This window comes from Lissotriton vulgaris, chromosome 7, assembly GCF_964263255.1.
Source record: "Lissotriton vulgaris chromosome 7, aLisVul1.2, whole genome shotgun sequence".
Lineage (NCBI taxonomy): Eukaryota > Metazoa > Chordata > Amphibia > Caudata > Salamandridae > Lissotriton > Lissotriton vulgaris.
Genome location: NC_141695.1, coordinates 1213281092 through 1213307741, shown reverse-complemented (window position 1 = coordinate 1213307741; position 26650 = coordinate 1213281092).

Here is a 26650-nt window from a genome sequence, read left to right as displayed (position 1 = left end):
TAATTTGAAATGTCGGGCAACCGGATAGGCAGAATCCGAATTTACGATCGCCTGTAAGTGCTGGAAAATACGATTAAATACTGGGAGTTTTGTGCTGCCAATATATATATATATATATATATATATATATATATATATATATATATATATATATATATATATATATATATATATATATATATATATATATTCAATGAAAAAACCATAGGTTATAGACCATATATAGTTAGGGATTTGCATTTACAAAACCTTATTTTACTCGCATAAAACCATTGAAATTCCATATATAGTTAGTTGCGCTAACTATATATCGCGCACCCGCAATCCACTGCTCATGATGTCACATATTACATCATTCATGACATGGTCAGTGACATCACTGATGACATCACTGATGACATCTCAAATGACATCACTGATGACATCTCAAATGACATCACTGATGACATCACTGATGACATCTCATTTGACATTACTGATCACATCACTGATGATATCATTCATGTGATAATACGATGAACCTCTTCAGACTCTAATATAACCTTAGATACAATCAGTGTAAACAGACACTCACAGACTGTCACTCATCCATGGAGTTACTCACACACCTAGTCAGTCATGCAAAGAATCAATCACACCTCCATTTCCTCAACTATACAGTTATACAAACTTTACTTATTCAAACATATACTAACACATATTTACTCTCTTATACAATCCCTGATACAAGTTCACAATGATCCATACAGCCACTCACACATTCACTGGCTCTTATGCTCAGTTATTTATATATGTTAACTCTCACATGTACTGTGTTTTACATATGTACTTACTTTGACATGTAGCACTGAGATATCCATTCACTCACCAATACACTCATGCACACAGTCAACCGCCCATACAGCTGTTTCCACATGCACTTTTGAAACCATACATCTAGTGAATCAACTGCTCACACATCTATGCACAGAGTCATACACCTCCCAGCCACCCACACACACACTCAGTCTCCCATACAACCAATCAATAACCCATATAGTTACTCATATAGCTACTTATCAACACATGCAGCAGTTTACAGAACAACAGACATAATGATGCACAAATTAAGACAGTTTAGTCACTAACCCATGCACTCAGTGAGACATATTTAATCACTCACTCATACAGTCAGTCATGCACCTACTAAATCCTTCATCCAAACACTTATACATCCACTCATTCTTCAATATGTAAGACATATTTACACTTTACAGAAACATACAGTCACTGGATGTTGTCATCAGTGATGTCATCAGTGATGTCACTGACCATGTCATGAATGATGTAATATGTGACATCATCAGCAGTGGATTGCGGGTGCGCGATATATAGTTAGCGCAACTAACTATATATGGAATTTCAATGGTTTTATGCGAGTAAAATAAGGTTTTGTAAATGCAAATCCCTAACTATATATGGTCTATAACCTATGGTTTTTTCATTGAATTTCAATGGTTTTTTAAATGCAAATTTCTAACTATATATGGTCTATAACCTATGGTTTTTTCTGTGAATTTCATTGGTTTTTTAAAAGCTAACATCTGTAGCTGTAAAATGTATTCTTCTTTAAATCCCAAAATATATTTAGATGTTTATTGATAATTTTTTTTTAAATTTTTTTTTCTTCGCTTCTAGTTCACGAACCAGGAAGCTTTCCATTAGCTCATCTTGATGCCGCGATCTAGTCCGCGAACCGGTCAACGTTACGTTAGCGGAACTGTGACGCGTCGCGGAAGCGCGACGTATCACGTTATCGCGTAATGCGTCTAATGACGCGCCGCGTTAGCGCTCCCAGAAGTGCTCGGAACCGCGAACCGGAAGCGATGTGGTACGCGGCGCACGCCGCGTAACGTAAGCGGAACAGGTCATGTGACTTGTTTATCAAACTTTTCATTGGTTCATTTCACTTTTGGTTTCCAAATGATGTATGACTAGGTCATGTGACCTAAAAATAACACTTTTCATTGGTTCAGAACTTTTGCTTTCCCCAAATCATGTGAACCCCTCCTTATTTCCTCACTCTGACTTTCATCTTGGTGAGAGAAAGACCATTTAGCTAGAATTGAACAATGGCTTCTGTACTTGCTGCAGCTGGTGGAACCCCACCACCACCTCCACCTCCTCATAAGAAGAGAGGACCACCTACTCAATTTATCCCTAACAGAGAGGAGGAAGAGGAGGAAGAAGAAGAAGAGGACAGAGAGGAACAACAATTTGTCGAAGAGTTGCCCCGGGTTTCAAAACGAAAAACAAGCTTCATCTGGCAGTTTTTCTCCATCCCTCCTGGATCAAAGAAGGTGAATGCTAAATATGCCACCTGCCTCATCTGTGATTACAGATTGTCGAGAGGCACAGATAAGAAATACAGTATGGGCAACTATACGATGCACCGACACATGAGCAGGTGGCATCCCTTAAACTACAGCCGGGCTGAGTTAAGGGATCTTCAAGACAATCCCACAACAACTCCTGTGGCCAGATCGACCTCCACAATGTCATTGACGGGAAGAGAGGCACAAGAAACTGTGCCAAACATTCAACCCAATTTCCAGCATATGAAGTTAAGTTGTATATACTGTGGTGCTATGCTGTCATATGGCAACATGAGCGTCAACCTGATGAACATGGCGTACGAAAATCATAAATGCCCTAATGCACCCAAGAAGTAATTTTTTTTTTTGCTCCAGTGGAGCCGTTTTCAATGCCTGTTTTTTGTTGTCTCCCCTCCATAAAAAACACAAAAAAAACATAAAACAGTTCTAAAAATACAAAAAAATCAAAAAATGTTCAAAAAAATAAATAAATAAATAAAACAAAAAAAACAAAAAAAAACAGTTCTTTTCAGAACTACCTCCCCTTTCAATCAAAATTGCTAGAATGTTTATCACTCTGGCAAGCTCTATTTCTTTTGGTTCGCTTCAAGTTCGCTGACCGGTTCGCGAACTTTAAGCGAACTAAAAAAATATTTTTTTAAAAAAAAGAAGAGTTAGTATAAGGGAAGTAAACAGAGAATAATGTAAAAAGAAAGACAGCTATAGAGAGTAAATGAGAGATACTGTCAATAACATCATCAGCAGTGCATTGCGGGTAAAAAGAGTAGAAAACATTTACCTTATAATTCTTGTTACCTTTTTTTAAATATTTTTTCATACTTTCAATCTGTAAAAAAAAGAACAAACATTTCCAAAAATATTAAAACATGTATTTAAAAATTAGAAAAGACAAGGGAAAAGGTTCAAAAACAAACAGTTTTTCAACAACTTTGACATTTACAGAAGTCTCTGCTTCTCTACGTCCCCTACACAATCCTAAAGATATATATTCTAAAGAAACTGTATCTTGATGTTGATGAACTGAGGCCTATTTTGGAACATGATGTTTTTCTTGCACTGCTAATGTCTCACAATAGTGATGCAATAGCAGCGCAAAAAAGATGTAAAGCCATCATAAAATTGTGTCTAACATTGTAAATGCTTGATTTAGGATGCAAATAAGATGTGTGCTTTCAAGAGCTTTCTTTGAGGTGAGGCCTCTTTTCTTTTTTTAAAAAAAACACTACCCAGAAGTACAGCACTGAAAGCATTAAAATTGATATTTACAGAACTCATCTTACCCATATGTACCTCACATTTCTAAATGTATATCATAAGGACAAAAAGCATAACATTAATTATACATGTTAAATGGTTTCTTTTTGCTGTTCTCAGAATGTATCAAATTTCACTTAAATCAGTGACTTGAAGGTATTCATCATGTAACAGCGGGGAAAAAAAAACACAATCAAAATGACTGTGTTTAAAAAACCCATACAACCTTCGAAATCTGATTTCAAAACTCCTTAAAATTAACTTACTTTCAATGACGTCGAACGATCTCCTATGAACAGCATCCACTCTTGTGCTACAAATATTTTCAGCCCGCCACTTTCTGAAAGAAAACCTCCATCGATATGTAAAATATGTTACATAGAAAAAAAGACTTCTCTCATTATATCACATGTTTCCACTAGGCCAAATCATGTTGCCGCGTTTCGCAAGTCTTGTTATTCTTCCAATCAAATCCCGACATTTTCTATTTTCGCAACTTTCAAAAATAAAATATTTGAGATTATTTTCACAATCCTGGACTACTAATAACTTACTCTTCTTTGTCACTCATGTTCTCCTTTTCCTATGACACTGATACTGCTTACTATGAAGCAGACTTACTTGCAGCAAGTTTATATAATTGGATTTTTAATCTAGACAGCATTGCAGACTTACATTCCCTCTACTTAAAATTTTGGTTTTAAAAACACCAGGTAAGAATTTTTAAGGTCAAACGGCAATTTTTTTTTTAACGTTACAACGGAATCATTACAGAATGACCAGCCGTTTCCAGACTTTAAGTAAGCTGTATAATGTCCTGATGTTGTTGATGGACCATCGTGATAGATAATTGCTACAGTAACAAAAGTCCTCCCTGATATTGACAGCTGAGAAGCCACAAATTTTTTTATTAAAGTTGACAATTTTGATCCATCAGGCCTACAACGTTGGATCATTAAAATGACATACTGGCCATATCTACGTATAAATAATGTTGACATCATATCACATTTACATTGGCTACACTCCATGTTGTGATCTGCTGCATTTACTAGCTTATTAAAGGAGACTGATTTACTGTCTGGCAAAGTTAAATATATAAATCTTTCTGAGTCTACACTAGTAGTACTTGATAGCCTACAATTCTCGCAGTCATGCTGCCATTGATAAGAAAGCCCAAACAGGTGATCTACATCTACACCCTCAACTTGCAATATATCAAGCATATACATTAAAAACTCCTGACAATCTTGCTGATTATTTTCAGAGAAGTCTGTTTGACCTGAACATTCATCTAACAGATAACGAACTTCAGACACACTTTCTACTTTTGTTCGATCAGTGCTACATTTCTCGAAAACAGAATTCAACAAACAGCATAAAATTTGTTCAGAATTCAACAGAATCTGTTCTTTTAAACTCTCTAGTGAAAAGAGAACATTAACCACTACATTTGCATAGCAGTTGACACCAGAACTGTTTTCAAATTGAAAACCGACAAAATCTTCAACAGAATCCACTTTCTTTCTGCTAACAATTTTCGGTTCATTGACTTTTAGTCTTTTTGCAACAACCTCCCTACTATTACTGCTATTTCTACGTTTGCGGCCTACCACACGTTTCTCAAACAAAGGATATTGAGGCAAATGTGGCGCATACTCTCTTCTTAACCTATTGTATTCCTTAACACAATCTAGATCCGCACAAATGTTTGTGACATCACAGTCAATCAAGTACAATCCCGATAAAGTTCTAACTCGTGACAATGCCACATATGCCATACCCTCCTTGAACACAGAACTGCCAATATTCACCAATGCACAGTCTACACTTAAACCTTGCGATTTATGGATTGTAACCGCATATGCCAAGCAAACAGTAAACTGTTTACGGCGAACATATAAATCTTTAACAAGCAAAAACCTAGCAGAACAACGACCAATTTGCTGTACTTCCTCAATGCCATCAAATTTAATTCTTAAAAATTCTATTCCATCTCTATTTCTGTATTTCTCAAAATCAACAACATTACCCATTGATCCATTCACCAGACCTCTTTCTACATGTAAATTCCTTCTCAAAATAATTCGGCAATTTAAACACACATTCAAAGTCTTTTCAAAACCCGCTGTTTTAGATATAGTCTTCTCTAATGAATCCAATTTTGATTTCAAATTGTCTGACAAAATAATTGTTGATCCCATATGCTCTAATTTGTCGATAGCTTCAAGTTTCACAATCTCTTGCTTTTCTAAATTCAACATTTTGTTGTTGAAGATGGCACATTCTGCAAGAGTTGGCATGAGACATATCCCGGATTTCTTCTCAGTAATTTTCTGAAAAATATTCTCAGGCACAATCTCTTGTTTGGGATATAAATTTGACAGTAATCGTGCATTTAAAGCTTCTTTCCCATGCTCGGTCACTTTTCCAATTCTAATATCTTGTAGAATATTCTTGTAATCTTCATCCTTTGCCTGACGCATATTTTGATGCAGTTCTGCATAATTGAAGTTTAACCATATATTGACGTTGCCAATGCTCCCTAGGCACTTCCTGGTATCTTCATGCGTGAGTATTTTGAACACAGGTTGACCTTATACTGGTGTCAGCTGCAGAAGATCTCCGAAAACAATGATGTGTTTCCCACCAAATAACACATCATATTCAGTTTTAAGTACTTCTTGCATTCTCAAATGCACAAAGGCAAGCATGACATTGGAAACCATGCTTACTTCGTCAATGATAAGTAGTTTCATTTTCCTCAAGACTCTTGAAACTTCACAGCAAGCATCTCCAGATAACTTGTTGTATTGTAATTTGTTGTCATGCTCCACCGGCAGCATCAGTAGACGATGCAAAGTAATACCTTTAATGTTATGTGCTGCCAGTCCAGTAGGAGCGGTGACAACACAAGACAGCGATGACTCAGTCCTTTCCTTCAAATAACAAGAGATTGCTTTAATGAGGAAACTTTTTCCAGTTCCCGCTTCTCCACTCACGTACAGTCGGACAGGCTTCAACGACGTACATGAGCACTCTTTCTTCTCATGACTTAATCCGTGCTCAATTTCCGTGGTAACTTCATCATATATTTTCCTCTGCTCAACGTTGAGTTGTTTTTCCAAGTCTTCTAAGTTAACTGAATCCTCCTGAGCATGTGCCATGGCTCTTTCCACTTCATTCATAGCAGTGGCAGCTTCATTTTCGATAATAGGTCCTCCAAGTGGATCTTGACTCAATGAAACAGAACTCTGACTGTCCTGAGAACTGTCTCTGGCAATCTCGGCTGCAATCGTTGCTTCCTGCTCAATTTCCAAAGTTAGCATTTCTTGATATTTAGAAAAAGCAGGACATTCTATGGACTCCTTGGCTGCATTGAAAGAGTCTTCGTAACAGAGGAAATCTCCAAGCAGTTCCTCTTCTGCACGCCAAGGCTTGAAAAGTTGCAAAAGTGCTAAATAAAAAAACTCATTTTTTTCTGGAGATTCACCACTCAATTTTCGATGGTTTACTAATTGGCATTTTCTTTGCTTGACCAGGCATCCCTCACTTCCAATTACAGCATACACTCCTTTCTCAATATCTTCTTTGATGTTCCTCTTGAATATATAATTTTGGAGAACCTCATATAGACAAACATTCTCAAGGTGACTGCTTCGATTTGGATAATATGTATCCAACATGTTGGTCTTCAAAATGTCGGCACTGTTTGGTTCCTTTTCTGCCAAATACTCAATTTCCCGGACAGGTTTTAGAACTCGATTTCGCGTTGCAGCAAGACCAAGACTCGCCCAAACGAGACTCCTGGATTTGGCATAGAGACTTGCTGAAGACAACCGGTCAGAACATTCGTAAGCTCCGATTTCTCGATGCGACAACATCTTCAGACTGAAACTGTACAACTTCTTGCTGAGGCTCTTTTCATGAGAAATGTCCTCCCACATATCCTTCAGTTCGGTCTTTTCTTTTTTGGTGATGTAAGATGTCACATACCGAGCCACAGCCATACAGTTGTCAGCCACAAACTGTATATCCATGTTAGCATTCCACATGGACAAAATCACTGGGTTGTAGTCATTGATGTACTTGGACTCTTCGTTCCTTTTCAAATTGTATGTATTCTTGGGTGATTTCCTCGTCACATTATGTCGCAGCGAAGACATCAAACTGTTCACTCTTCCTTTAGAAATCACCGGTCGTGGAAAGTTGAAACGACATTTGGTGTAGAACTTGTCCTTGTTTCTGAATTTACGACGACAGTACTTTCCACAACGATGGCTTTGGAAACGTAGAACTTGTTCTCTTAGACTTTTCTTCTCCGTTGCGTTTGGAACAGCACACGTAGAATACTGTTCGATGAAATTCATCACTAAGTCATCCGGATCTGTTCCAAATTTAGGTGCATCCTTGATCCACAACAACATATGTATATGAGGGGCACCTCTTGCTTGGTACTCCTTTCTCCAGAAGAAATCCAACACCTCTCCAAGAGGTGGATTCTTTTTATTTGTGATGAAAGACATCATAGCTTCAAATCTATGATTGAAGTACCTGCATACATTCACTGGATCCAAAGAACACAGTTCTCCAGGTGTCTTGAATTCAATGTTTTCAATATTTCCATTTGCCTCTCGTAGAAATTCAAGTAAGTCTTCCCAGCCATACTCGGCACAGCTCAGAGTGAGGAACCATGTTGGAGTTCCTAAGTTCCTCAGCATACATTTTAAATCACCATGACGACGGTACCAGTACTCATTAGTACCACGCTGACACGCCATGAGATTAATTAAGTGAGAATCCAAAATACTGTCTTGGACATTGACTTTATGCATAAAGTCACTTGCCGAGATGTTTCGCATCTGTATACCACTTTTTAAGATGTGGTTCACTGCATATGACAGTCCAGACAGATCGCTTTCAAACAGGAGATGAAACAAATAGGGAATGCATTGCCGAAACCTAGGATCTGCTGCATACAATCGTAAAGTCCGGTATTCAGACGCAGGAATTTGATGAGGTCGCTCATCATATCTTCCTCCTTGACCTGTGGGAAATAGCTGTGGGAAACACCGAGCTTCCAAACTTTCCTCCCAAACACTAATGGGACTCCCTTTGGCTTGTTTCATTTGAAACAACTCAATAGCATTCCCCATGACTTCCTTGGAATGCAAAGGATGAACACTATAATGTTCATATATTTCTTCACTTTTAGAGGCCTCTACTTTCTCAATTTGGCCAGCACACAAATCGCTATCCTCTTCATCACTTACTTCCTCTTCTGCAACATATACATTCTTATAGTACTTATTATTTTTCTTCAAATACACTGTTGCCTTTTTGACTTTCCTAACATCCACTAAATCTTGCCATATTTTCTTATTCTTTGTCGGAACCCCATTAACCAAGATAACCAGAGGTTCCTCTTCCACTTTTTCTATTCCAATTGTGTTAATGTTTTTCTTCAAATCTAGAGGCAAATAAACAACTCTTCCCTTTAATCCTCTCTGTAAATCTGCTGGAGGCAACTTCCCTGTCTTTGGCTCCATTCTTACAATAGCCTGAAAGGGATGGATACTTTGAATCAAAATAGATTCATAAGTATTTAAATCCTTCAATTCAGAAGGAATCTCAACCAATTCCAGATTATTATGAACTGCCCTAGCAGGCATCTGGTTTTGGTTTAATTTATTACAACAATAAGTACACACACGTTGATCCGATCCCAAATCAAAATAATTTTCTACCATCAAGTATGTGGCAAAATCCTTCCATTCACTATTATTTTCCCTTCCACTTTTTGCATATAAATCCACTACCTTAGTCTGATTCTTATAATAAGTGCGTCGACAACATACACAAGTGAAATTAGGCCTCTCACTTGATTTCATCTGAAACGTGGCAATTTCCTTCTGAAAATTATCTGTACTGGAAACCTGTACATTATCTTCCACATTACCCTCTACTTCTGGGTCAATTTGAACATTCTCATCTTTACTACCAAAGTAACAAAACTCAATTTCTTCACAAATATTCTTCACATCTATTTCAGAACCATGCAAAAGAGCAGCACATAATTGTTTAAGCATAATTGCTGGACTCTTAGCATAATACAACATTCTCACTAATTTTCTCACTTTATTATGATGCACTGCTAGCATCCTGAAATGATGAAAAACACTCTGGCATACTCTCCTGGAAAGACAAGCCAGTGAATGACCACGCAAACCTGTCATTTCTCTCACTCTGCAAGGATCTAAATCTTGCAACAACTTCATTTTCTGCTTCAAACTTTTCTTATTAAATGTCCGTATAAAATCACAAAGCAAATTGATGGAAACCTGTCGCACACTGCAAATAGAACTACACTTCCAAATGTACACAGGACCCTTAGGACGTCTTCCTAAAACCTCATCACTTAGCACCTCTCCTGTCTCTGTTGTCACAAGTTGTTCTTTTTCAACTGGACAACCATCCTTCACTTCATAAGCTCGACCACTGATGTCAACTGCATGCACCAAATCATTATCCTGAAAATAAGTCTCCTCATTAAAAAATGCCTCAGAACTTGAACTATGCATCCATTCTCCGAAAAAAACTTCACAAAAGTTAGTACGATTTACTACTCTCTTCCATCTACTTTTTGTTTTGAAATCAGAAATTACCTTGCTTAGTTTCCTAATTCTATTGATTACCAAAATAAACAACTTTCGCTTAATTTCAAAAGCATGATCAATAATTTTCTCTACATTTTTCTTCTTCTTATAAAATGCCGCTTTCTGTTGGCCTTTCTTTTTAATACTTTTCAATAAATTAACTAATATCCTATTACGGAACATTCGATTTCGAATGTCCCTAAACTGTTGTTTCCTTCTACTATCATGCACAGAGTTATCTCTTCCTCTACCAGTAACATTTGTGATGGGTCTCTCCTTTCCATTTAAATTGCTTTTCTTTTTGTGGACTGAAACATTTTTTTGAGCAAAACTTTTTTTACTACAAATATTTCTTAAGAATGATTTTGTGCTCTTACCCGGACCTTTCTTGGTGTTTTGACAAGTATTTGGGGAAGAGGACTGCTGCAATAAAACATCATCCTGCTGTCTTTGACGTTTTCTAGCCTTTCGTATTCGACTTTTGGAAGGCATTTTCCAAACTATGAAAGAATCTGCAGTTGAATCTGTGGAAAAATATAATATAAAATGTTATTAACCACTATTACCAAACAGTAAATAAATAACAGTCATCTAAAACTTAATGCCGTACTAATTATTTAACATAGCAAATGTTTTCCACCAGCACTGCATCACAAAAATGACACTCAATGGTACAAAAAAGGCATACAACACTCATAAATCACTCCCTAATATTTTAAATCATTAATTCAGGATGACGATAAGATGTAGCCTATCTAAAGATTTGTTTAGGCCCTGATCTTTAGACTGGGGTAAATGTGTGTCATTGATCCACATTCAGTCCATCACCTGTTTTGTTTATTTGAGGTGAGGCCAACACATGGTTGCAGATAAGATTTTCACTGAAAAATATCAAAATAAAAAAACATGTGAAGGCCTACCAATGAAGTAAATCATTAAATGAAAACCAATACATTTCTGGAAATATGCACTACTAGTGCTTCATAAGATGTTTTGGGTCATATTTATAAGGCATTTGAGTATCTAGTATGCTATTTTACGTTCTTCCTGGTGCAAATTTATTGTAAATATGCTCCCACCTGCGGTTGGCAAATTTAGATTTTGATTATGGGAGTTAGATAGGCATGTTACTAATTTCCCAAAAATTATGTATAACCCCAAACAACCTTTGAAGCAAATGCTCTTAGCCATGTTATCCACCTCCCATTGCATAACATGGCTAAGAAGTGCTTGCAAATGTGAAAAAAAACGGCCGCAATGCATGAATATCGCAGAAAAGTCAGCGATATTCATGCAATTTCCAGCACATGCTCTTAGCCATGTTATCCACTTCCTATTAAATAACATGGCTAAGAACTGCTCAGGGCCCCATGAGGAACGCTTTCCATTTAAAAAGGGAAAAATAACATCAAAGACACTCAAATGCCTTCTAAATATGACCCCAAACAACCTAAGAAGCTCTAACAGTACATATCCTGAAATGTAATTGATTTCAAAATTCGTTTTTAAACACAGCATATAAATCAATTGTATACCTGCATTCATGGAGAAATGACTAAAAATGTCCTTGAGACACATGAAAGTGTTTTCTGGAATGCCCTAGCACCATTTTTGGGACACTATTAACATGGCTACGTAACTCCCATAATCAAAATCTAAATTTGCCAAGCGCAAGTGGGAGCATATTTACAAGACACTTGCCCCAAGAGGAACACTTTCCATTTAAAAAGGGAAAAATAACATCGCAGAAAAGTCAGCAATATTCATGCACTTTCCATCAAATGCTCTTAGCCATGTTATCCACTTCCTATTAAATAACATGGCTAAGAACTGCTCAGGGCCCCATGAGGAACGCTTTCCATTTAAAAAGGGAAAAATAACATCAAAGACACTAAAATGCCTTCTAAATATGACCCCAAACAACCTATGAATCTCTAACAGAACATATCCTGAAATGTAATTGATTTCAAAATTCGTTTTTAAACACAGCATATAAATCAATTGTATACCTGCATTCATGAAGAAATGACTAAAAATGTCATTGAGACACATGAAGTGTTTTCTGCAATTCACTAGCACCATTTTTGGGACACTATTAACATGGCTAGGTAACTCCCATAATCAAAATCTAAATTTGCCAAGCACAAGTGGGAGCGTATTTACAAGACACTTGCCCCATGAGGAACACTTTACATTTTAAAAGGAAAACAAAACATCTTAGACACTCAAATACCTTATAAATATGGCTCAAAACAACCTATGAAGCTCTAGCAGTACATATCCAGAAATGAAATTGATTTCTTAAATCGTTTTTAAAAGCAACATCTCTGTTTCAGCTTACATAACAGACCATAAAATGGGCTCCATGTACCACAATAACTTGTGTTACTGCATGCCAGAATGTTACACCAAATATGCAATTACAATTTCTCTATGAAACTAATTCTATTAGTATATCACTAGAGACAAAACCACATTTTAAAAACACAGCTTTCTTCATCATTTTCTCCTTAAATCATACTATTCTCTATCTAAATTAAATAAATCTTTTCTCACCTTAGCAAATATTTTTTGAGTTTTGAAAACAGTCTGAGAAATACACCAAATTGTCTTCAGCAGAAGAAAAAGGATGCACTCCAAAGGCTGCAGCTATTGAAAGCACAGAAATACAGATATTCTTTTCACATATCTCTCATATTAGCCAATCATACCTCTTCCCTCACTTTTTTCAAATCAAAACCCTTCCCCCCTCTGCCCTGTCTGCCTTGTTTCCATAGCAACCACCTCCTGGAAGACCTCTCATGTTTGCAAATTCACACAACAATGTTTCAATTAAACTCTGAACTCTCAGTGCACCTGCGTATCCAGTGCAATCTTTCATTAAATGTTTCTTCCTTGACCATTCAAATTACATCTTTCAAAGAACACATCCATGCACCCTAACTTTCTGTTTTCAGAAATGGAAATACACCAATCACTGCTAATGAATCATTAGCATTGTAAATCCACAGTTTTTTTTCTTTAGAAACTCCTACTGTTTCAACTGCCCTTTCATTACCACACTTCTATGGCTGAGATACCCGCCACCCCCTCTCAACACAATCCCCAAAAGGAGGGAAACCGGAAACAGTTCTTAAAGTTTTTGGATGTGGGGGGGAGTGACCCTCCCGGCCGTATTTATTAAAACAAAAAATTAAAACATTAAACGTTTCATGTTATGTACAATTTCATTATCACATTGCGATGTTTGGCTAACCTTAACATATTCTCTAATACAGAGGTTCTCCTAGCCGAACTAGCATCCTACAAAAACATTCTCTAGAAACACTGAAATTGTACATCCTAACGTTTAAGGGCCAACGGCAAGGTCATAACTGGTGTCAAGATCCCTAACCAGACTTACCCCTCCCACTTGGGAGGGGCGACAGCACAGAGGCTTACCTCAAGTGCAACTACTAACAATTTCCCTTGACTTGACGGGGGCACTTAAGACTCGACGCCATTTAAAGGTCGTTCGAAGACTTGTGTGTGGTATCTAGAAGGTATCGTGGACCTCCCCCCACCCCACACAACTTACCGCATCTGCCGTCGCAGATGACACTGGCCCCGGGAAATTCCCCCAGGAGGGGGCTGTAACCCCTCCTACAAAGGAAGGGGCCTTGACCGCCTTTCCTTTACTTCCGGCGACCCGCCCTTAGACGGGACCGCCTCCCCATTGAGGGGCCAATGGCCACCTCTCCCGAGCGCTCCCATCCGTGTTGGGTGACGCCCACTCATAGGGATCTACCAATTAGTGCTCACCGATCATGACCTTACCGCCTACCAAAAAATAAATACGACAATTCCTACTCAAACCTAAGAAAACATTGGTCGCTACGACCAAAAGAACATGCTTAAAATGCAACACTACATCAAATCATTTTAATCGTAACAACTTATACAACATACACCATACTTTATTATGATCAACCACAAACTGATACTTTCACAGCCTGTAAACGAAACGTAAAACATACTTATAAAAAATTCACTTTATTGCACAACGACTTGCTGTCCTCAGGGGCTGGTGGGTGGGTCAAAATTGGCTCTTCGTTCTGTCCCGAGCTCACGGGTAGCGAGGAGGTGCAGCTTCGGAGCACAAGAACAAGAGGACGTCTTCTGGTCTTGCGTCTCTTTTTATCCGTCTTCAGGGCGGGCGAGAACCCGCCCCTGCCTGCCCCTAGGGCGGGGCTGGCTACGTCGGTGTCTAGGCCAGCCCACTCTAGGGCGGGAAAAGGCGCGCCCTGGCTACGCCGCTTCGGGCATACCAGCCGAGACGCGCCTCCCGCCCAAAAATGGCTTCCCGGGGGGATCGAGGCACTCCGCCATACGTTCGGGGGGACCGAGTGGTCGCCCCTTTCCATATGGCTGAGATACCCGCCACCCCCTCTCAACACAATCCCCAAAAGGAGGGAAACCGGAAACAGTTCTTAAAGTTTTTGGATGTGGGGGGGAGTGACCCTCCCGGCCGTATTTATTAAAACAAAAAATTAAAACATTAAACGTTTCATGTTATGTACAATTTCATTATCACATTGCGATGTTTGGCTAACCTTAACATATTCTCTAATACAGAGGTTCTCCTAGCCGAACTAGCATCCTACAAAAACATTCTCTAGAAACACTGAAATTGTACATCCTAACGTTTAAGGGCCAACGGCAAGGTCATAACCGGTGTCAAGATCCCTAACCAGACTTACCCCTCCCACTTGGGAGGGGCGACAGCACAGAGGCTTACCTCAAGTGCAACTACTAACAATTTCCCTTGACTTGACGGGGGCACTTAAGACTCGACGCCATTTAAAGGTCGTTCGAAGACTTGTGTGTGGTATCTAGAAGGTATCGTGGACCTCCCCCCACCCCACACAACTTACCGCATCTGCCGTCGCAGATGACACTGGCCCCGGGAAATTCCCCCAGGAGGGGGCTGTAACCCCTCCTACAAAGGAAGGGGCCTTGACCGCCTTTCCTTTACTTCCGGCGACCCGCCCTTAGACGGGACCGCCTCCCCATTGAGGGGCCAATGGCCACCTCTCCCGAGCGCTCCCATCCGTGTTGGGTGACGCCCACTCATAGGGATCTACCAATTAGTGCTCACCGATCATGACCTTACCGCCACAGGTCCGGATAGTTGACCGGCTATCCGGACCCCCCACAAAACTCCTACCTAAAGGTCATGTTTTAACGATTTTAACCAAGCTAGGAAGTCACCTATGAGTAACTCATTCCCCACCCTCGACAAATGCACACCATCCCCCAGATACATACTGTCATCATTAATACAACTATGCGAGATCGAATGCAATGTCTTGGAACGGAACAACCTACTCACTTTGTTATTCAATTTTCTAACGGAATGATTCAAAGCAGGGATCGAGATAGCCCCCCGCCACACTTTTCGTGGGATCACATGAGACCACGCAATTATGCACCCCGGAACTCTCCTCGCTAACCAACTTACCGTGGAAAGCATAGCCTCCAGGAGAAGTCGTCTACCGGTGGTGACCAAATCATTGCCCCCCAAATGCACTATGACTATGGACGGCGGTGACCTTATCCGCTCTAACAAACCCTCAAAATATTCCTGAAACTGGTCAATACAGAGACCGCCCCTTCCGTAGAAGGACACTCTGTACCCGTATTCCCCAGGTACGTGAATCATGTCACCTGCTTTGAATACGTCTGCGGCCCGTCTCACGTATGAGTGGCCCACGACCCACACCTCCTTCCTTACAGCCGGTGACGTGCGACCGCTGGCCTGGTGTTGGGTCGACTGCACAGTCCGCCCTGCCGCGTAGGCTTGCGCAACTGAAAACAAACAAAAGACAAGAGGCGTGAGTACATGATTACAGCTTCACAACATGTGCAATCGCACGTACCTCTTATAACAATTGGAGGACCAGCGCCCCACACGTTTCACTTGTTCTACGTTAAGACCCCTGGCTGTAGCTTCAGTGGCAGCCCCTATCCGAAAGGAATGGGTCCCAAATTTGCCCGGGTCCAAGCCCGCTGCGGCAATGGCCATTGCAAGCACCCGCTGAAACTGAAACCTCGTCAGCGGGGTGGCGTCTGCATGCCTCAACAATGTCCCCCCCCATGATGCCACCCTTCGTGCTAGGTAATCTTCTAAGCACTGTACCGGACACATGGATGACTCGGGGTTCCTGCGAATGATCGTGCAGTCCCCTCTCCCATCTTGGTCAGTCTTGGACCTGAGAAAGGAGACAATCATCGCATCACCCCTGATCTGAACATGTTCCCTGCACAAGCCCCCCGTCACATCCTGTTTGTTCCTTGCAACTAGCTCACTAACTCTCATAGCCCCGTGAAATGCCAGCGTAAATGCAGTCCGGAACAAACAGGTCTCGAAAGTGGACGAGCATGTGTTAGGGAGTGTGGCCAGTAACTGGGACAACCTGTCTAAACCTATTGGTCGTCTTACGTCTACTCTGCGACCCTCTAGGCGTTGCCACCCACGCAGCGCTTTCTGTACTGTAAAAGACGCTGTTGGGTCCAGGATGCCATGGGCCCTGGCAACGAAAGAAATGGCGGCACGATGCCTTTGGGCCGTAGCCACCGATTTCCCAGCCCTACGTAAGGACATCAGAAAAAGTACAACCCACTCTTCCTGACCCCAAAGTCCCCCTCTCTCTGCCCCTAAAAAGGCTAAATAGGCCTGGAACGCCCCTTCATATGCCTTCCTTGTCCTGGGTGCTAGACTCTCTCCCACGAGGTGACGAAGTTCGGGGCACCGAGAGACCGGAGAGCTTCGGGGAAGGGTGCCGGCTCCGGGTCCGCTGAAGGAAGGAAACCCGAGAAAGCCTGCATGTGAAAACGAGACAGTGCATCAGCAGCCTGATTCATCACCCCTGGGACATGTTTTGCTCTGAATACCACGTTCAGTTGCATACACAGTAGGACAATTTCTTTGAGCAGCCTCAAAATCAATTTACAATGGGCTGCCTGACTATTGATGCATTCTACCACGGTCATATTGTCGGACCAGAACACGACAGAATGATCTCTGAACCCTTCTGGCCAGGTTCTCAGGGCCACCAGAATGGGAAATAGTTCAAGGAAAGCAATATTACTCGTTAGCCCCTTCTCGTGCCACCATAGGGGCCACCTTTGAGCGGACCACTTTGTGCCGAAGATGGCGCCAAAGCCTATGCTTCCTGCTGAATCTGTCCATAGCCCAAGCTCTTCTGAGGACACGGCTGGCTTGTTCCAGACGACTCGGCCATTGAAGTCCGCCAAAAATGCTAACCAAATCCGCATGTCCTGGCGGACCTCAGCCGATAACCTTGTGCGATGATGACCCTCCTTTAGGCCAACCATCGCTTGGGCAATTGAGCGGGAAAAAGGGCGAGCCATTGGGATCACCCTCAAGGCAAAGTTCAACTTTCCCACTAATTGTTGCAACTGATGCAGTGTAACCTTAGATGCATTCAAACATACTTGGAGGGCTGCCCTGAATTTTATCACTTTGCTAGCTGGTAAACGGAAACACCCCTCCCTTGAGTCCAACTCGATCCCCAAAAACTCGAGGCAAGTCGTGGGACCCATAGTTTTTCCCGGTGCCAATGGCACGCCAAAATGACCCATCAACACACAGAATTCAGCTAAGGCCTGAGCACATTCGGGATTTCCGGCGGGACCAAGGAACAAAAAGTCGTCAAGGTAGTGCATTACATTTCGGAAACCCGTTTTCTTCGTGAATACCCATTGCAGGAAAGTACTGAATTGCTCAAAATAAGCACATGATATAGAGCAACCCATTGGCATACACCTATCCATGTAAAATGACCCCTGGAACCCGAATCCCAAAAGACGCTGGTCGTCTGGGTGTACCGGGAGCAACCGGAACGCTGACTCGATATCTGATTTCGCCATCAACGTCCCGGGCCCCAGGCGATTCAAGATGGCTACTGCCTCATCAAATGATGCGTATCGCACCGAACAAACTTCTGGATCAATTGCGTCGTTCACCGAAAGGCCGTGTGGAGCAGACAAATTATGGATCAAACGAAACTCACCTGGGTCCTTCTTGGGGACCACCCCTAACGGAGAACAAACAAAATTCGGTACCGGGGGTACACTAAACGGGCCAGCGACCCGTCCCCGGCTAACCTCTTTCTGAATTTTTTCTTGCACCACAGATGTATGTTGTAAAACAGAAAGTTGATTTTTGCAAATCCCTACACCCTGAAAGTCCCCTACCGGGATGCGGAAACCATGTGAAAAACCGTTCCGCAGCACCCCAGCAGAAGTACGATCCGGGTATTCACTGAGCCAGGGAATCATTGCCAAGGTATCAATCGGGGTTGGTAAAGGCGCCCCTCGGACTAGTTTAGACCTGTTTGGCGCCTCCCCTACCCCCATTCTCACCCGTTCTGGCTCTGCACGATGACTCAGGATGGGACGACCCACACGTACTACACTCATGTTTGAATTTACACGATCCCGGAGGTCTGGTACATTTCCCTTTGTTGAAATTAAAGCAGAAACCCTTCCTCCCTGTATTGCCTGCGGGCCTCGACTGATCGTCGGTGCTCGTACTTGGTCGAAAGGGCGTCCCCACATTTTGGCGGGAGTAATCTACAACATTGCTCCCAACCAATGGCATCTTTAACATTCCTGATTCTTTCATTTTATCCCATGTTACAGAATCGTAACAATCCCAAGTCAAACCCTTGTTATGTTCCTTTTCTTTCCTGAACAGATTGTCATAACAAAACCAATGGTTACCTTGATACGCTGTCGAGTAACCCATAATTCGTGATTGATAAATGGGAAATTCAGAAAGCAACTCGGGCCTACGTTCCCCCAAAATCGATGTAAAAATACCCCACGCATTGCCCCAGTTGCCAATATTCTCATTTACCTTAAAGGCGGCCATTTTTGCGCGCCAAACACTCGGATGCATTAGGTCCTTCTGACTTTTAACATGCTCCACCTCATAATGATCAACAAGCAAGGAGAAAATATTCACGTACTCCCCAGCCCAGATCTTTTCTTTTATAGCTAAAGGCACATGTTGTCCCAATCTCTCTCTACGAGAGGGTGCTGACTCGTCCCTTGCAATCGGCAATGGCCGCTTACCTGCACCGGACGCAGCTTCGGCCGCTTGCGGCTTGTCTATTCCCGCCAACGGCGCAGTCACTTTAGCTGCATCTCTCTTCTCACGAAGCCCTTTTATCAGCGCCTGTGCCTCGGCAGCCGTGGCGCCATCACTACTATCCCCCAACCAAGCTGCTAGCTGTGCTGCCAGCTCGGGGGGCATGTCTTCTTTGGATGTCGGGGTGACGACAACGGGGATTGGATTCCCCTCCATTGGTACTGGGGTCGGCGCCTCGAGCGGTACAGAGGGGACCGGGACGTCTCCACCGGCTGGAACCCTTCTCGGCCTCTTAGGTCTCCCTCCAGCCGGCGCAGGGCCCGAACCCTCCTCCCCGTCCCGTTTCGCCAACCGTTTCTTTATGTCGGACACCTCTTTGCAAAGGGCCCGCACCATCTGGTCGGTCGTCATTCTCTTTGCGACTTTCTTTGGCATTTCTCCGACGAAGTATCTAGAAGACAAAGAAAAAGATCAAAACGCTCAAAATTGGCTCTTCGTTCTGTCCCGAGCTCACGGGTAGCGAGGAGGTGCAGCTTCGGAGCACAAGAACAAGAGGACGTCTTCTGGTCTTGCGTCTCTTTTTATCCGTCTTCAGGGCGGGCGAGAACCCGCCCCTGCCTGCCCCTAGGGCGGGGCTGGCTACGTCGGTGTCTAGGCCAGCCCACTCTAGGGCGGGAAAAGGCGCGCCCTGGCTACGCCGCTTCGGGCATACCAGCCGAGACGCGCCTCCCGCCCAAAAATGGCTTCCCGGGGGGATCGAGGCACTCCGCCATACGTTCGGGGGGACCGAGTGGTCGCCCCTTTCCAATCTGACTGCAGAACAACCTTCACCCACCATGTTTAACGTCTGGATTGTTGGACATAGTTACATCCACTGGGCTCAAAGGTATGCTGAGAGCAGAAATTTACCTAACCTCAATTTACAAGATGTGGAAATTAAGTGGTTGGGCCAAAGAGGATTAAAATGTCACCAATTGATACCATTGGTGAAAACCTTTATGCATTTGCCAAAACCTGACCTGTTAATAGTGCACTGTGGAGGTAATGATTTGGGCACTTTGACAGGGGTAGGTCTGGAAATGCTTTTAAAGGACACCTTTGAGCAATTAATGGCACTTTTTCCTCAAACTGCCTTGGTATATTCCAATATATGCCAAAGACAGAAATGGAGGTGGTCCAACCAATTTTGTCCACAAATTGAGAAAGCGAGGAAGCATGTAAACAAATCTGTTTCAGCTTACATGAGAGACCATGGAATGGGCTCTCTGTACAACAATAACTTGCGTTACTACATGCAAGATATCTACAGAGGAGATGGAGTTCACTTCTCAGATGAGGGCAACAGAATTTTCATTCTGAATTTAAGACTGTGCATTGGTACCTACTTATAAGTACCTAAATGTACCATAAACCCAAAAGCTCTTCTCAGAGCTACCCTACATCTGATCACTCACAATTATTATTTTCCTCTAACTTTTTTCACTAATTTTTCACAAAATTCGCTCCCCGGAGCGCTACCCGGTTCGCTAACCGAAAGCTAACCTCGCGGAATTTTTTAAAAAAAAGTTTTTTTTTCCGCACATATAAGCCTCCTCTGCCACGCTCAGAAAACTTAGGGGGTCAAGATAAGTCTACCATGACCCCTTCTACCCATTCTAAACATTATTTGCCCTCCATCTTGTATCTTAATGCGACCGAAACACAAAATGGTGGACTCCCGTGACGCTTAAGGTTCGCTAACCGAGCCGCTTTCCGGGAAGCGGTCCTAAAAAAAGGTGGGAAAGTAATTTACAGAAAAACGACTAGAGACACTCTCACCAAATATAGATTAGCTCATACTACATAAAAATCCCTTTCATTTTCACAAATTTGATTGAAATTTCATTTAGCCATTTAGCCTGTAGACCTCTCTAAGTACCGTGAGGTAAATTACTTCACAAAACACATCTGAAGTGTTGGAATTGACAACCAATGAAAATGTTACTTTCATTTTCTACTTTTGTTACCTGACATTTGATTGGTTATATACCTGAATATATATAAAGGAAGAGAAGGAAACACAGCCATTTTGACTGCTACTTCGTGAAGTGCACAACAAAAAATCAACTGATAACTTCAACTTATATTTAAAAGGTACGATATTATTTATAAAACTTAAGTATGTTCTGTACTGAAACCTAATTAGAAAAACATTTTCTGAGAATTATATTCTATCACTCTGTAATACTTATAGAAAAAAATAGACTACTCTGTTTTAGTTATGGCAGAGCCATTCCAAGAATTCACAAGACCATAGTCTAAAAAGGAACGTGCGCAAAGCCCCCTCCAATTTACATAAGTGGCATCTTGCAAGGAGACCATTCACAAGCACTGAGGGGGCCCCATTGTCCAGCATTTTGACGCCCCCACAGTTTTAACTTTAAATCCACACACATATCTCACACCTTCATAGGTGTGAGAATTGATTGTGGTCTAAAAGTTAAAACTGTGGGGGCGCAAAAATGCTGGACAATGGGCCCCCTCAGTGCCTGTGAATGGTCTCCTTGCAATTGAGGGAGCGTCTCCTTCTCCCTCCCCTATACCTCCTGACACCATCCATGGGAGGCCCAAGGAGGGGGCCCCCTGCAATAGACCTTAATTGCAGGCAACACCTTTCTTTGTGAAAAAAACACTATATAAATAACCAAACTGCCAATCTGTACTGAAACCCAACAATGCCCTTTCTGTACTGATATATTTTTTAAAAATTCATTTTTCAGAATTGAAAATGGAAGAACAACAAAACAACATGAAAACTGAAACAGAAGAAAAAATTGAGACACAAGATGACATGGATTTCTACGACGACACAATAAATAATGAACTTATCCAATGCATAGATGCAGTAGATTTTCTACTAAAAAATGAAGAAAAAAATGATCACGATTTTTTAGATTTTCTTTTAAATTTTGAAAAACAAAATGAAAAATAAATTTTAATTTCTTAATTCAAAAATTGTTTCACACATTATTTATTTTGATATGTTTATTGAATGTTAAAAGTTTAATGAATTATGACACACAATCAAAATAAAAAATAAAAATTTAAAATAAAGAAAACAAAAAAAACAACAAAAACAACAAATAATTAACATACAGTACTAGCAAAGTCTATCATTCTTTTATCCTTATAGTACGCTGCCCAGAACGCTTTCCGGTTCGCGAACTTGGCGCTTACCACGCAAAAAAAAAAAAAAAAATTTTTTGACCCTCCTGGGCCCTTTTAAAACCTCCACATAAAACCTAGGGGGTCAACGAGGATCTACTATGCCCCCTTATGGTAATTTCCCCCTTTGTTTTGGCCTCCTCTTGTCTCTCGATCCTACCGAGAGACAAGATGGCGGCCGCTCCGGACTGTTTAGAATGTTGACAGACACCGGAGGGCCAATCAGCTTCTCATCGCAAAGTTCCGTTACGCGAAAGGTTCGCTAACCGGATAGCTGCCCGGAGCGCTGTTACAGATATATATCTTGATTTAAACGTTAATTTCTCAAAATCCACTGAAGCACATATATTGAGACCTAGCAAAGGCACATCGGGCTAACAGTCCCTACAATTTTACCAAGTTTCGTGGAAATCCATTCAGCCGTTCGGGCTAAAAGTGAGTCCAACCGCCCTATGGAAATTAACATGGGAAAAACGCGTTTTGGGACCCCCCTTTTTTCTCGGCCCCCCCTTGACGAACCCCCCCCAAATTTCCAGGAGCTGCTCAGAAACAAAATGTGCCATTTTCCTGAAAATTTCAGCCAATTCCGTCCACAAACGCCAAAGTTATTAGGCATAGAATTTTCAAAAGTCCCATAGAGAAAAAATCCTAACTATATATACCTACTGGCTATCGCCAGTAGGTAATATATATATATATATATATATATATATATATATATATATATATATATATATATATATATATATATATATATGCCACGAACTTCGCCAAGTCCCCCAAGTAAAACTCACAAGGAATATATATATATATATATATATATATATATATATATATATATATTACCTACTGGCGGTCGCCAGTAGGTATATATAGTTAGGATTTTTTCCCTATGGGATTTCTGAAAATTCTATGCCTAATAACTTTTGCGTTCGTGGACGGAATTGGCTGAAATTTTCAGGAAAATGGCACATTTTGTTTCTGAGCAGACCTTGAAAATTTGGGGGGGTTTTGTGGAGGGGGGGCCGAGAAAAAAGGGGGGTCCCAAAACGCCTTTTTCCCATGTTAATTTCCATAGGGCGGTTGGACTCACTTTTAGCCCGAACGGCTGAATGGATTTTCACGAAACTTGGCAAAATTGTAGGGACTGTTAGCCCGATGTGCCTTTGCTAGGTCTCAATATATGTGCTTCAGTGGATTTTGAGAAATTAACGTTTAAATCAAGATATATATCTGTAACAGCGCTCCGGGCAGCGATCCGGTTCGCGAACCTTTCGCGTAACGGAACTTTGCGATGAGAAGCTGATTGGCCCTCCGGTGTCTGTCAACATTCTAAACAGTCCGGAGCGGCCGCCATCTTGTCTCTCGGTAGGATCGAGAGACAAGAGGAGGCCAAAACAAAGGGGGAAATTACCATAAGGGGGCATAGTAGATCCTCGTTGACCCCCTAGGTTTTATGTGGAGGTTTTAAAAGGGCCTAGGAGGGTCCAAAAAAAAAAATTTTTTTTTGCGTGGTAAGCGCCAAGTTCGCGAACCGGATAGCTTTCTGGGCAGCGAACTTTATGGATAAAAGAATGAAAGACTTTTCTAATACTGTATGTTAATTGTTTGTTGTTTTTCTTGTTTTTTTTTGTTTTCTTTATTTATTTATTTTTTTTATTATGATTGTGTTTCATACTTTATTAAATTTTCTAACATTTCATTGTCAGAAATGTCATAATTTATTATAGGGTGTAATTGTTTTTCATTTTGAAGCAAGTTGTCTACTGCTTCAACACATTGTAGAAGTTCGTGGTCTCTACTGTCATCCATAAAGTCATCAAGTTTGTCTTGGCTGCTCTCCTTCAGTTCAATCGAAAATGAAACTTGCTGCTCGCCTTCCATTTTGCCTGAAATTTGGATTAAAAAAATATATATTAGTAGAGATAGGGCACTGTTGGGATTAATTTTAGATAGGCAGTTTTTATCAGTGAATTTATCTTTTGGCAGTGTATAGTATGAGAGTGGAAATAGGACTAAAAAAAAGTGTATGTGATTTAACCAAGACACTACTACTACAGAGGGATAGTGTATATGTAGCAGAAAAAGTCTACTATATTAAGTCATAGTGCACAATATATTAAATTATAACTTACCTTCACAAAGAAGTTGAAGTTTTTTGAAGCTTTTGAAATAGGAGGTACAACAAGAAGTAGTAGTCAAAATGGCTGTGTTTCCTTCTCTCCCTTTATATATATACAGGTATATAACCAATCAAATGTCAGGTAATAAAAGTAGAAAATGAAAGTAACATTTTCATTGGTTGTCAATTCCAACAATTCAGATGTGTTTTGTGAAGTAATTTACCTCACGGTACTTGGAGAGGTCTACAGGCTAAATGGCTAAATGGAATTTCAATGAAATTTGTGAGAATGGAAGGGATTGTTATGTAGTATGAGCTAATCTATATTTGGTGAGAGTGTTTCTAGTCGTTATTCTGTAAATTACTTTCCCGCCTTTTTTTAGGACCGCTTTCCGGGAAGCTGCCCGGTTAGCGAACCTTAAGCGTCACGGGAGTCCACCATTTTGTGTTTCGTTCGCATTAAGATACAAGATGGAGGGCAAATAATGTTTAGAATGGGTAGAAGGGGTCATGGTAGACTTATCTTGACCCCCTAGGTTTTCTGAGCGTGGCTGAGGAGGCTTATATGTGCGGAAAAAAAATTTTTTTTAAAAAAATTCCGCGAGGTTAGCTTTCGGTTAGCGAACCGGGTAGCGCTCCGGGGAGCGAATTTTGTGGAAAATTAGTGAAAAAAGTTAGAGAAAAATAATAATTGTGAGTGATCAGATGTAGGGTAGCTCTGAGAAGAGCTTTTGGGTTTATGGTACATTTAGGTACTTATAAGTAGGTACCAATGCAGAGTCTTAAATTCAGAATGAAAATTCTGTTGCCCTCATCTGAGAAGTGAACTCCATCTCCTCTGTAGATATCTTGCATGTAGTAACGCAAGTTATTGTTGTACAGAGAGCCCATTCCATGGTCTCTCATGTAAGCTGAAACAGATTTGTTTACATGCTTCCTCGCTTTCTCAATTTGTGGACAAAATTGGTTGGACCACCTCCATTTCTGTCTTTGGCATATATTGGAATATACCAAGGCAGTTTGAGGAAAAAGTGCCATTAATTGCTCCAAGGTGTCCTTTAAAAGCATTTCCAGACCTACCCCTGTCAAAGTGACCAAATCATTACCTCCACAGTGCACTATTAACAGGTCAGGTTTTGGCAAATGCATAAAGGTTTTCACCAATGGTATCAATTGGTGACATTTTAATCCTCTTTGGCCCAACCACTTAATTTCCACATCTTGTAAATTGAGGTTGTGTAAATTTCTGCTCTCAGCATACCTTTGAGCCCAGTGGATGTAACTATGTCCAACAATCCAGACGTTAAACATGGTGGAAGAAGGTTGTTCTGCAGTCAGATGAAGTGTGGTAATGAAAGGGCAGTTGAAACAGTAGGAGTTTCTAAAGAAAAAAAACTGTGGATTTACAATGCTAATGATTCATTAGCAGTGATTGGTGCATTTCCATTTCTGAAAACAGAAAGTTAGGGTGCATGGATGTGTTCTTTGAAAGATGTAATTTGAATGGTCAAGGAAGAAACATTTAATGAAAGATTGCACTGGATACGCAGGTGCACTGAGAGTTCAGAGTTCAATTGAAACATTGTTGTGTGAATTTGCAAACATGAGAGGTCTTCCAGGAGGTGGTTGCTATGGAAACAAGGCAGACAGGGCAGAGGGGGGAAGGGTTTTGATTTGAAAAAAGTGAGGGAAGAGGTATGATTGGCTAATATGAGAGATATGTGAAAAGAATATCTGTATTTCTGTGCTTTCAATAGCTGCAGCCTTTGGAGTGCATCCTTTTTCTTCTGCTGAAGACAATTTGGTGTATTTCTGAGACTGTTTTCAAAACTCAAAAAATATTTGCTAAGGTGAGAAAAGATTTATTTAATTTAGATAGAGA